The sequence below is a fragment of the Megascapheus bottae genome, chromosome 26 (genome assembly GCF_031878675.1).
Source record: "Megascapheus bottae isolate mThoBot1 chromosome 26, mThoBot2.hap1, whole genome shotgun sequence".
NCBI classification, from domain to species: domain Eukaryota; kingdom Metazoa; phylum Chordata; class Mammalia; order Rodentia; family Geomyidae; genus Megascapheus; species Megascapheus bottae.
Genome location: NC_143534.1, coordinates 23992715 through 24003069, shown reverse-complemented (window position 1 = coordinate 24003069; position 10355 = coordinate 23992715). Strand labels below are relative to the sequence as shown.

The 10355-nt window shown below is 35.7% G+C and overlaps 1 non-coding gene across 1 annotated transcript; it reads right to left on the bottom strand.

Moving 5' to 3' along the window:
• Positions 1 to 9965: 9965 nt before the first annotated feature.
• Positions 9966 to 10091, bottom strand: LOC150046082 (U6atac minor spliceosomal RNA). The gene has a single exon (XR_016532774.1). It is a non-coding gene; the product is annotated as a U6atac minor spliceosomal RNA (small nuclear RNA).
• Positions 10092 to 10355: the final 264 nt, after the last annotated feature.

Sequence of the window (10355 nt, the reverse complement as noted above, 5' to 3'; positions counted from 1 at the left end):
ACAACTTGTTGATCCACTCATCAACTGAGGGACATCTAGGTTGGTTCCATATCTTTGCTATGGTGAATAGTGCTGCAATGAACATTGTTGTGCTAGTGGATTTAGTATGTCCTTGTTTCTGGATGGTTGGGTAAATGCCAAGTAGTGGAATTGCTGGGTCATAGGGGAGTTTTATGTTTAGCCTTTTGAGGCACTGCCACACTGCTTTCCATAGTGGCACAATAACATCTTAAGTCACATAAATTTTCTAGTACATTATTACTAGAATATGAGTGGGTATAGTAGTCTTCTAAATAGTTAAATATTTTGAGGTTCAATGTATGTTAATTTACCTGTAGATTATGTCAAAATTGCATGAGTACACCAATAATTTGAGAAAGTTCTTTGGAAATATACAGTAAGCCTTATTGAAACTGTAAGCATTTTTAAGTCTTTTCACACTGGAAATATTAAAGCTTCCTTTAAGATAAGTCTATTTTAACATTGTAAACTTCCGAAGTTTAGCTGGGTGCCAGTGATTCATAACAGCTATTCAGGAGATTGAAACCTGGAACATCAACATTCAAAGATATTCTGGACAGAAAATACATCTCTAATTAACCAGCAAAATACTAGATTGGTGGCATGGCTCAAATAGCAGAATGCTAGCAGGAAGTGAAAAAGCCAAGTGAGAGGTAGTGGCCTTGAGTTCAAAGTCTTGGTACCAGTAAATATAATTACACAAAAATGCTGAATTGTCAGTTAGCCATCCCAGTATGGAGCATATTAATTAATGATTGTATTTTTCATAATAGATTTCAAATTTTCAAAAACCTCTGAAGGCTAAGCTTCTTGAAACAGTATTAGGGTACTTGACACAAAGTAGTTGGATTGGAATAGAAGGCTCAATTGTGTCTATTTTTCTAATATTTAGATCTATATAATGCTTAATAGCAGATCACATTTTTTTTTTTTGCCAGTCCTGGGCGTAAGCTCAGGGCCTGAGCACTGTCCTTGGATTTTTTTCTCTCAAGGATAGAACTCTACCACTTGAGCCTCAGCACCACTTCTAGCTTTTTCTAAGTATGTGGTACCAAGGAATCGAACCCGGGTCTTTGTGCATGCTAGGCAAGCACTCTACCACTAGGCCAAACTCCCGGCCAGATCACATATTTTAAACTCTATTTTCAGAGCCTTTTTAGTTTGTCTTGGGCCAGGTATTGCCAGGCATATATTAATGAACAAGCTATAAACTTTTCACCTCCCACCACCCAGGTACAAGACCCCATTCATAAACCCAGGAGGCTCCCACATATTCAAATGAATTTTAATGCATATCACAAATCATACCAAATTTATTCATTTTTTAGGAAGAAATCCTGTCTGTTTAGAAATTGCTAGTGTTCTGAAAGAAAAAACACAATACAGAAACCTAAACCGGTGGTCACTTGTATGATCCCATTTTTCTGAGGATAGAGAAAAGTGAAAGAAAATAAAATGAGAAGGAAGGAAATGAAACTCAGTAAAACAACTTCGAAATCACTAACCTGCTCAATGTGTTACTTTCCAAATGGTTGTGTTGACATCATAATATAGGTATATGAGCTCAGAACGATAACTATCTATTTTTTTAAATTAGTACTTGGTTTGTTTCTTAGCAGTGCTGGGAACTGAATTCAGAAACGACTCTAGCCAATTCTGTGCTGGTAATTTCGAACTAGTTCTTGTTTCCTACCTACATATGCACTTGGACCACAATTTGCCTATTTTAGGTGTTACATTTCTCATCAGTGCTGGGATTAAGGGTATGTGCCATGACACCCAGGTTCTTTTGTTGACAGAGTCTTATAGACTTTTCTGCTTCAGTTGGCCTGGAATCTTGAGCCTTTTGTCCTCAGCCTCCTAAGTAGTTAGGACTGCAGACACCAGCCACTTGAGAAAGGCTTGCACCAGTCTGGACTGCTCTCAGACAGCAGTTTTCTAAATCTCAGCATCTTACTACATAGCTAGGTCTGACTCATAAGCCACCAGTGGCCTAACTGCAAAATTTTTTCTTGTGAAAGAAAAGGAGTCTGTCGCCAATGGCTCCCACTTGGAATCCTAGCTTCTAAGGGGGCTGAGATGTTAGGGTAGCCATTTGAAGCCACAAAAAGCTAAGGGTAGAAGGGACAAGAGGAGGGGACTCACTCATCCCTATAATCTTACCAATTTAGAAAGCTGACATCTGAGGATTAGGAAAGACCATGAGGCGTTTATCTCCAATTAATCACCAAAATAGCAGGAAGTGAAGCTTTCTACTTTACTAGTTTTTTTTTTAAATTACTTTCACTACTAGCTTTACTTCTCAAGTAGTAGAGCCATGAGCAGAAATGCTAAGTAACACTACTTGAGCCCTGATTTCAGGCTTCAGGAATGGCACAGAAAAAAAAGGGGGGAGAGTGGGAGGGAGGGGAGCTGCCAAGTTCTATAGAATCTGGTGTCTCCGGAGTGCATAGTAATTCCTAGTTTATATAAGACACTGTCCAGCTGGCATGCATGTCACAAAGATTCATATATACTATATAACTTGAGACATTTGTTTGAGAATATACTTTCTTAGCATAAAATTCTTATTTAGCTAAAATTATTAGCAATTACATATGCATAGAATAATATTACCATATCTTGATCTGATTTTCATCTCAAAAAGAATTCAAACCGGCCAGGTACAGTGGGTCATGCCTATAATTCCAGCTACTCCAGAGATGGAAATCAAGAGGATCAAAATTCGGGACCAGCCCAAGAAAAATATTAGCAATACCCTATCTTAACAAATAGACTGAGTGTAGTGGTTCAGGTCTGTAATTCCAGCTATGTAGACATGATAGGTAGGAAGATCAAGTCTGAAGATTGGCCCTGGGCATAAAGGAGGAAACACTATCTGAAAAACAAGTAAAGTCACATGGGCTCATGCCTCAAGTGGTAGAATATCTTTTTAATAACTACAAAATAGTTACTTAAGTTTGCAATTTCCTGTGAATACAAAATATTTCAATGGTTCATGCCATATTCTACTCTCCCATAATTTTGATTTATGAATCTTGACATGGCATTATTTTCTTGGTAATCTCAGTGAACTATAGAAAAAGATAATAAAGAAATTCAAAGAAGACAAAATAGTCAGTTGTCATTGCTCCATCCTCTTCCCTGAACTGTCAGATGAACTAGAACTGTATCAGGGTTCTTTCACAAGTTTCGTATCATTTAAATCTATGCTCAATGAGTTTATTTAAAGACATTTACAATAATGCTAAACACTATTAACATTAATAATTAGTACTAATAATTAATTATCTGCTATAGTATATATTATATACTATTAATATATTATATTATTATACTATTATAATTAACAATTATTTATATGGATCATCCAAATCCTTCTGTTGTTTTCATATTTTATTTTGTTTTCATTTTATTGTCAGGGTGATGTACAGACAGTGTTTCATTACATTCATTAGGTAGTGGGTGCATAACTTCTTGAACATTGATACCCCTTCCCATGTTTTTCTCCCATTTTCCCTCCCCCCCTCATCTTGTTTTCCCCCTTTCCTTTCCTATTTCAAATAAAGAAATAAACATACATAAAATATACCAGGTACCAAAGTCAGATACAATAACATGAGTTAGCCATGAGGGGGAAAAAAGAATAAAGAAGTAAGTTCATATAGTACATTAAGAACAACAATCACAAAGATAAGCCTCTTGCTTCCACATCCTGGAGTTCATTTAGCTTATTAGCCTCATCCCATATGTTCATATACGTGCATAGCTTTTGAGAGAAACCATGGAGGCTATGTTTCTTTGGGTCTGCCTTACTTCACTTCAGATGATTTTTTCCAACTCTTTCTATTCCTTACAAATGGGGCAATGTCATTCTTTCTGATGGCAGCATAGAATTCCATGATGTAAATACATCACATCTACTTGATCCATGCATCTACTGAGGGGCATCTGGGTTAGTTCCATATCTTAGCTATGGTGAATAGTCCTTCAATGAACATGGTTGTGCTGGGAGGTGTCGTATGGTCTTGTTTGTAACCATTGGGGTAAATGCCCAGGAGTTGGATTGCTGGGTCATAGGGGAGCTCTATGTTTAGTCTTTTGAGGAACTGCCACACTCCTTCCTTCCATTGTTTTTCTATTTTGTATTTTTATTATGCTCTTTTTTTAACTTTCTAAAACAAAGAATACCAAACTATAGGAATGTTGACATCAAAAAATGAAAATAGAAATATACTAAGGAAACACAAAAGAACTGGAATCAATGATAACAATATAGAATTATTTACAATAGTGTCACTTTATGCATTTTTTGTTGTTTAGTATTCTTTTTGTTTTTGCCTTTGTTTTTTGGTAGGTTATAGGGCTTGAACTCTGGGCCTGTATTATATACCTGAGCTCTTCAGCTCAAGACTAGTGCTCTATTACTTTGAGCCACAATTCCACTTGCAGTTCAGGTGGTTAATTTGTCTCACGGCTTTGAACTGCGATCCTCAGAGCTCAACCTCCTGAGTAGCTAGGATTACAGGCCACCAACTCTTAGGACGTGCATTGTTCCAAGAAGGTTTTTGTTTGTTTGTTTGTTTGCATTACAAAGCCACTCTTCATAATTCATACTACTTATTATAGTCAATAGTACTCACCCTATGAAAGGAGTTGAGGCAGCACACAAATCTGTGTACTTAAACTAGATCAGAAAAAGAAAAGTAACAGAAGAGGTGAGGAAGAAAACATGGAAATCAGTGAGGTATCCATTATGATTTACAGTAATTAGCAGTTATTTATAATTAATACTGAAAAATAATCTCACTATTATTTTATTTAGATATAGCATAATAAATATATTACCAAAATAATATTTTAAAAGTAACTACACATATAAATATATATACATGTATCTATCTATATCTATATCTATCTATCTATCTGTATATATTATTTTTTTGGGCCAGGCAGTGATGGCTCACCCCCATACTCATAGATTCTCAGGAGTTTGAGATCTGAGGATCATGGTTCGAAGTCTTCCCCAGGCAGAAAAGTCAGTGAAATTATTTTTTATTTTATTTTCTAGTCTTGTGGCTTGAACTCAGAACCTTGGCACTGTCCTTGGGCTTTCTCAAGGCTAGTGCTCTACCACTTGAACCACAACACCACTTCCGGCTTTTGTCTGTGTATGTGTGGTACCAAACAATCAAACTCGGGGCTTCGTGCATTCTTCTGGTTAAGCACTGTACCACTAGTCCACATTCCTGACCCCAATCAGTGAAATTCTTATCTCAAATTAATCAGCAAAAAGTGGCAAGTGGAGGTGTGGTTGAAGCAGTAAAGCACTAGCCTTCCATGGAAAGTAAGAGCATGAAACCCTAAATTCAAGCAACATTTCCAGCACAAAAATAAACAAGCAAAGACTATATCTTCTGAAATTAAAGTAAAATAAAACTATTAAAAAAGTGATCTTGCTCTACCTTGCTGCAGCTATCTTTAGTTAACAGGAAACAACTGAATCCTTTTATTTGTTCCTGAATTCTTACTGATGTGTTAGACAGTAAACTGAAGTATGTTTAAACTCAGCCACTGGATACGTGGGTAGTAAATGAACACTTCCATAATCATTCACAAAATTGTATCGATTGTTTGGTTATAAAATATAACTTCACAAATACTAGTTCTTAAAGTTTAGATACAAAATCAATCCTGAACATTTCAGGTGAATTTTTTTATTATAATGTATAGAGCGGTTACAGTTATATTCACCAGATATGCAACCTTCTCATGGTCCCCATTTTCCTACTCCCACCCACTCCTAATTATCTTGTTTTCCCTCTTTTCCTTTCCTATTTCAAATAAATAAATAGACATATATACAATATACCAGGTAACAAAGTCAGATACTGTAACAATATGAGTTTAACCAAAGGGCAAAAAAAGAGAACTATCATCGTAACAGTACATTATGAACAACAATCACTCAAGATATTGTTTCACATATCGTAGGAATCCTTTCATTTAGCTTCATCCTACACAGCCTTATGTACCTAGGTTTTGAGCTATTGTAATCCTCTGCTAGGAGAGTCCTGAGTTTGTACTAATTATTACAAATGAGGGAAACCATGGAGCCTATGTTCCTTTAGGTCTGGCTTACTTCACTTAAGACTTTTCCAAGCCTTTTCAGGTGAACTTTTTTCATGTCTATAACATCAAAATCCTCTGATGTTGAATTTGGGAAGGCATTATGACCATGCTGAATTTGTAGTAACATAACATTATGGAACTAAGATATATATATATATATATATGCTAACACATTTTGTTATGCAATATGAAAATCCCATTCATTAATATATTTGAGGATCTTGTCAGCAAAGCCTTGAAGTATCAAGAGACTGGTAAGATCATGGTGAGCTATGAAAGTTTTTCAAATTTCTAATTTTCACTTGAAAAGCTCAAACTTTATCACAAGTGACAAACACTATCATTTGTTTTCCTTGAAGTGACAGGCTTATTTGTTTAGTTTTAAGAAAATGCTTGCCAAATATCCATCTAGGAATATCATACATCCTTTCTCTATCAGGCATTTTTTCACACACACAAAGTGTGTCCAAAAGTCAGTCCAACAGTCACACAAGTGCTTTTCTTGAGAACACCAGCAGTATCCTGGCACATGACATAGGTGCTTGTCCATTTTATCATAGTATTAAAAAAAAAACAAACAGGGTATCTGGCCGGGCTCAGTGGTTCATGCCTGTTATTCTAGCTACACAGGAGGCTGAGATCTGAGGATCAAGATTCAAAGCGAGCCCAGGCACAAAAGGACCTGAGACTCTTATCTCCAATTGACCTCTAGAAAATATCAAGTGGGGCTTGGCTCAAGGGACAGTGTCCAGGCCAAACTTCAAGCCCTAACACCCACAAAAAGAACAAGGTAGATTTGAGAATTGATATTTAATAAAAATAATTTTTCACCAGAATATTCTTTTTTGTTTGTACCTGTCCTGGGGCTTGAAGTCAGGGCCTGAGCACTGTCCTTGAGCTTTCTCAAGGCTAGCACTCTACCACTTGAATCACAGCACCATTTCTGGCTGTTTCTATGTATGTGACACCAATGAATCAATCCCAGGTCTCTGTGCATGTTAGGCAAGCACTCCACCACTAGGCCAAACTCCTTGCTTCAGAATATTCTTTACTAGGAAAAAAGTGTGTTGGGGTCTGTGGCGAGGCAGCTTGTTCTGTCACATACTTTCACTATGATATGCTGCCTCGCCACAGACCCCAAAACAGGGGGAACCATCAATCATAGAAGGAAGCCTTCAAAACTGTCAGTCAACATTTCATCTTTTTAAAGTTGTTTATCCATGTATTTTGTTATAGCAATGGAAACTTGACTAACAAAGCCAATTAGAAATTAGCTCTAATATCTTTAGTTTTCAACCTATATCTACACTCTAGTGAAGTCTTACGGACTCACAGGAAATGGGAAGAATGCCACAGAGCTTGATAGAGAGCTTGCCACATTCTTGCTTGCACAAATTCAGGAAAATCTTAGCATTCTTTTAAAGTAGTTATGGTCTGGACAGGAATTTCAACTTTGAGCTTCCAAATATTATCTCATATTCTATGGATCAACAAACTTTTACTGTAAAATAGATGGAAGTGAGAATGTTTTATTTGTGGGTCTTAAAGTTTCTGCTACAACGAGTACACAGTTTTTATAAATGTCCCAAAGAATTTTGGTATGGGCCATTATAATTCATTTCATAAAATATTCATGGCCACCAAACAGTCTTCTTTGCTTAGTAATTAAAAAAATTGAAAACCTTGATAGATGACTTGAATAAATAAAGATATATTGATTCTTCTCCATTTGTTTATGCATTTATTTCAGGATGGCTTTGTGAGGACTTTGTAAGCCAAATACCTTTCTGCTGCAGTGTGTTTTGTAACACTGCTGATAAAGGTCACAAAGTCATGTGACTAAAGAGAGGTCATGAAACAAAAGTACACAGGAAACATAGCATAGCATTGTGATAACATAGCAGGTGAGTTTTCACCTACCAAGCTATTCCATAAAATGATATTTGTAACAAAAAGAAAAGCAACTAAACAAACAAGTCCCCTCTACATCTGGCCCCAGGAAAAATTAAAAAAAAATCCACCAAAATAACCTCAAACTAAAAGGTGATATTTAGTTTTTCCATGCAACTCAGATCTGAAAGAGCTCATCACTTAAATTATCTTATTGTGAAACCTCAATTTTTTTCTATTACTTCACGAATGCCCTTTCTGTCCCAATTCATCTTCAGATTTAGAGACTTTTTAGCTCTAGTTTAAATTTTATCTTTTCTATAAAGGTATCCATTTTCTAAGGCATCTCTTATATCTGGACTCTTAAACAACTGTGACACTATTTGACAATTATATGCTGACTTACAGGGTCTTTCTTGGAGCTTTTCAAAAAGTGATTCTTGGCACTTTTTAATAACTGTAAATTCCCTTGAGAATGACAATCTATTTCCATTTTTTTTTGAATTTTCTAACAGTACATTTGGAGTAAGAGCAGCTCAGTAATTACTTGTTTAAAAGCAAATACAAATGCAAAAACACATCTTTGTTCCACTATTCTTCATGATCTCTTCGATTTCTTCTCCACAGTAGATGCAGGAAATTTTCTCATCAGCAATCATTTTGCTTCAGATATTTAATAAATACTTGTTCCTCAGCACTCTGCAAGTCAAATTTGCTTCCTCTTAAAAATTCCACTTCTCACATAGAATCCAGTATCAATGTGCTACAAATTTCTCTGTTTCCTGTTGATCCTCATCATGAAGTAATGGGAAAACTGGCTCAATAACCTCAATGAGTATAAAAGCAGAGAGGTTAATCAGCCTAACAAGTCAAATAGGTAAGCACGGTAGACTCACATAGCATCTCTCAGATTCTTGGCAAATGTAGCTTTTTCCATTGTATCATTACAACTGCTTTCCATTTTTAAAAAACTGATTCATTCCTAAATTATACTGTGATATCAAAAGATCTTTATTGTCGGGGACAAGTTAAGAGATCTCTAGCATCAGAAGTCTTCTTAAGGTAACTTCTGTAAATCGCTAGAGTTGGACCATGGGTTTAAAGTCATATTACAGCAAGCATTTTGGAAAGCAATATCAATTCTGAAAAACTAATTGGCAGTGTTTGTCACACTTACACTGTATTTATTTTTATTTTGGTCAGAATATAAAAATGAAATTTATCTTAATAAGGATTTAATCATTTATAATCTGTTGAAAGACTGCTCCTAAAGTATATTAGTTGGCAATGTCATTCTGTTCATTTCTATTTTCTTCAATTCTAGAAAATTCTTTTCCATTTTTTCTTTTTTTTTAATCAATCCTAGAGCTTAAACTCAGAGCATGAGCACTGTCCTTGGGCTTTCTCAAGGCTAGAGACCTACCACTTTCTATGTATGTGGTACCGAGGAATTCAACCCTGGTCTTCGTGCATGGTAGGCAAGCACTCTACCATAGGCCCCTAGAAAATTCTTTTTTAGCTAATATAAAAACAAACTGATCATTCAATCTTAATTGGAGAGACAACAGGGGGAAAAGGTATTATATAGTATCTTGTCCTTTGCAAGTGATCACTATGTAAATATCATTTGTTTTTTTTCTTTTTTTCATATATTTTTATTGTAATTAATAGAAAGGTTACATTATATTCACCAGATAGAAGGTGCATTACTTCACATGCATTGATACCCTTTCTCATGTCTTGGTCCCCATTTCCCTCCCCCTACCCCCGCCCCTCATCTTTTTTTCCTCCCTTCCCTATCTGACTTCCAATAACCAAATACGCATATATACAGTGTATCAGATAACCAGGTGAAATACTGTAACAATATGAGATAACCAAGGGACAGCAAAAGAGATGAGAGATAACATAGTACCTTAAGGAAAAAACAGTGGTTAGATGCCACAAAGTAGGTGGCAATGCCTTAACTGTATGCATGTTATCAGGCCCAAGGGCCTCTTCCATCCTTGTCAAGAGGAGTGCTAACCTTCTCTCCTTTCATATAACACATCATTTATAATTTTTTTCTTAGTTCAATAACAAAACAATAATTTGATATAACTATATATCTATTAAAATATAAGCATATATCTATGTCTTTTTACATTGAATTTTGGTAAAGACACTTATCATGAGAGCTATACTCAAAATTTTAAATATACAGTACAATAGCAACTATAAGAAAATATTGAACAATGCGCCTCTAGGAATAGTCCATTTTTTTACAACCAAGTCTTCATGCCTATTACTTACTGTTTTCTATATGCTCACCC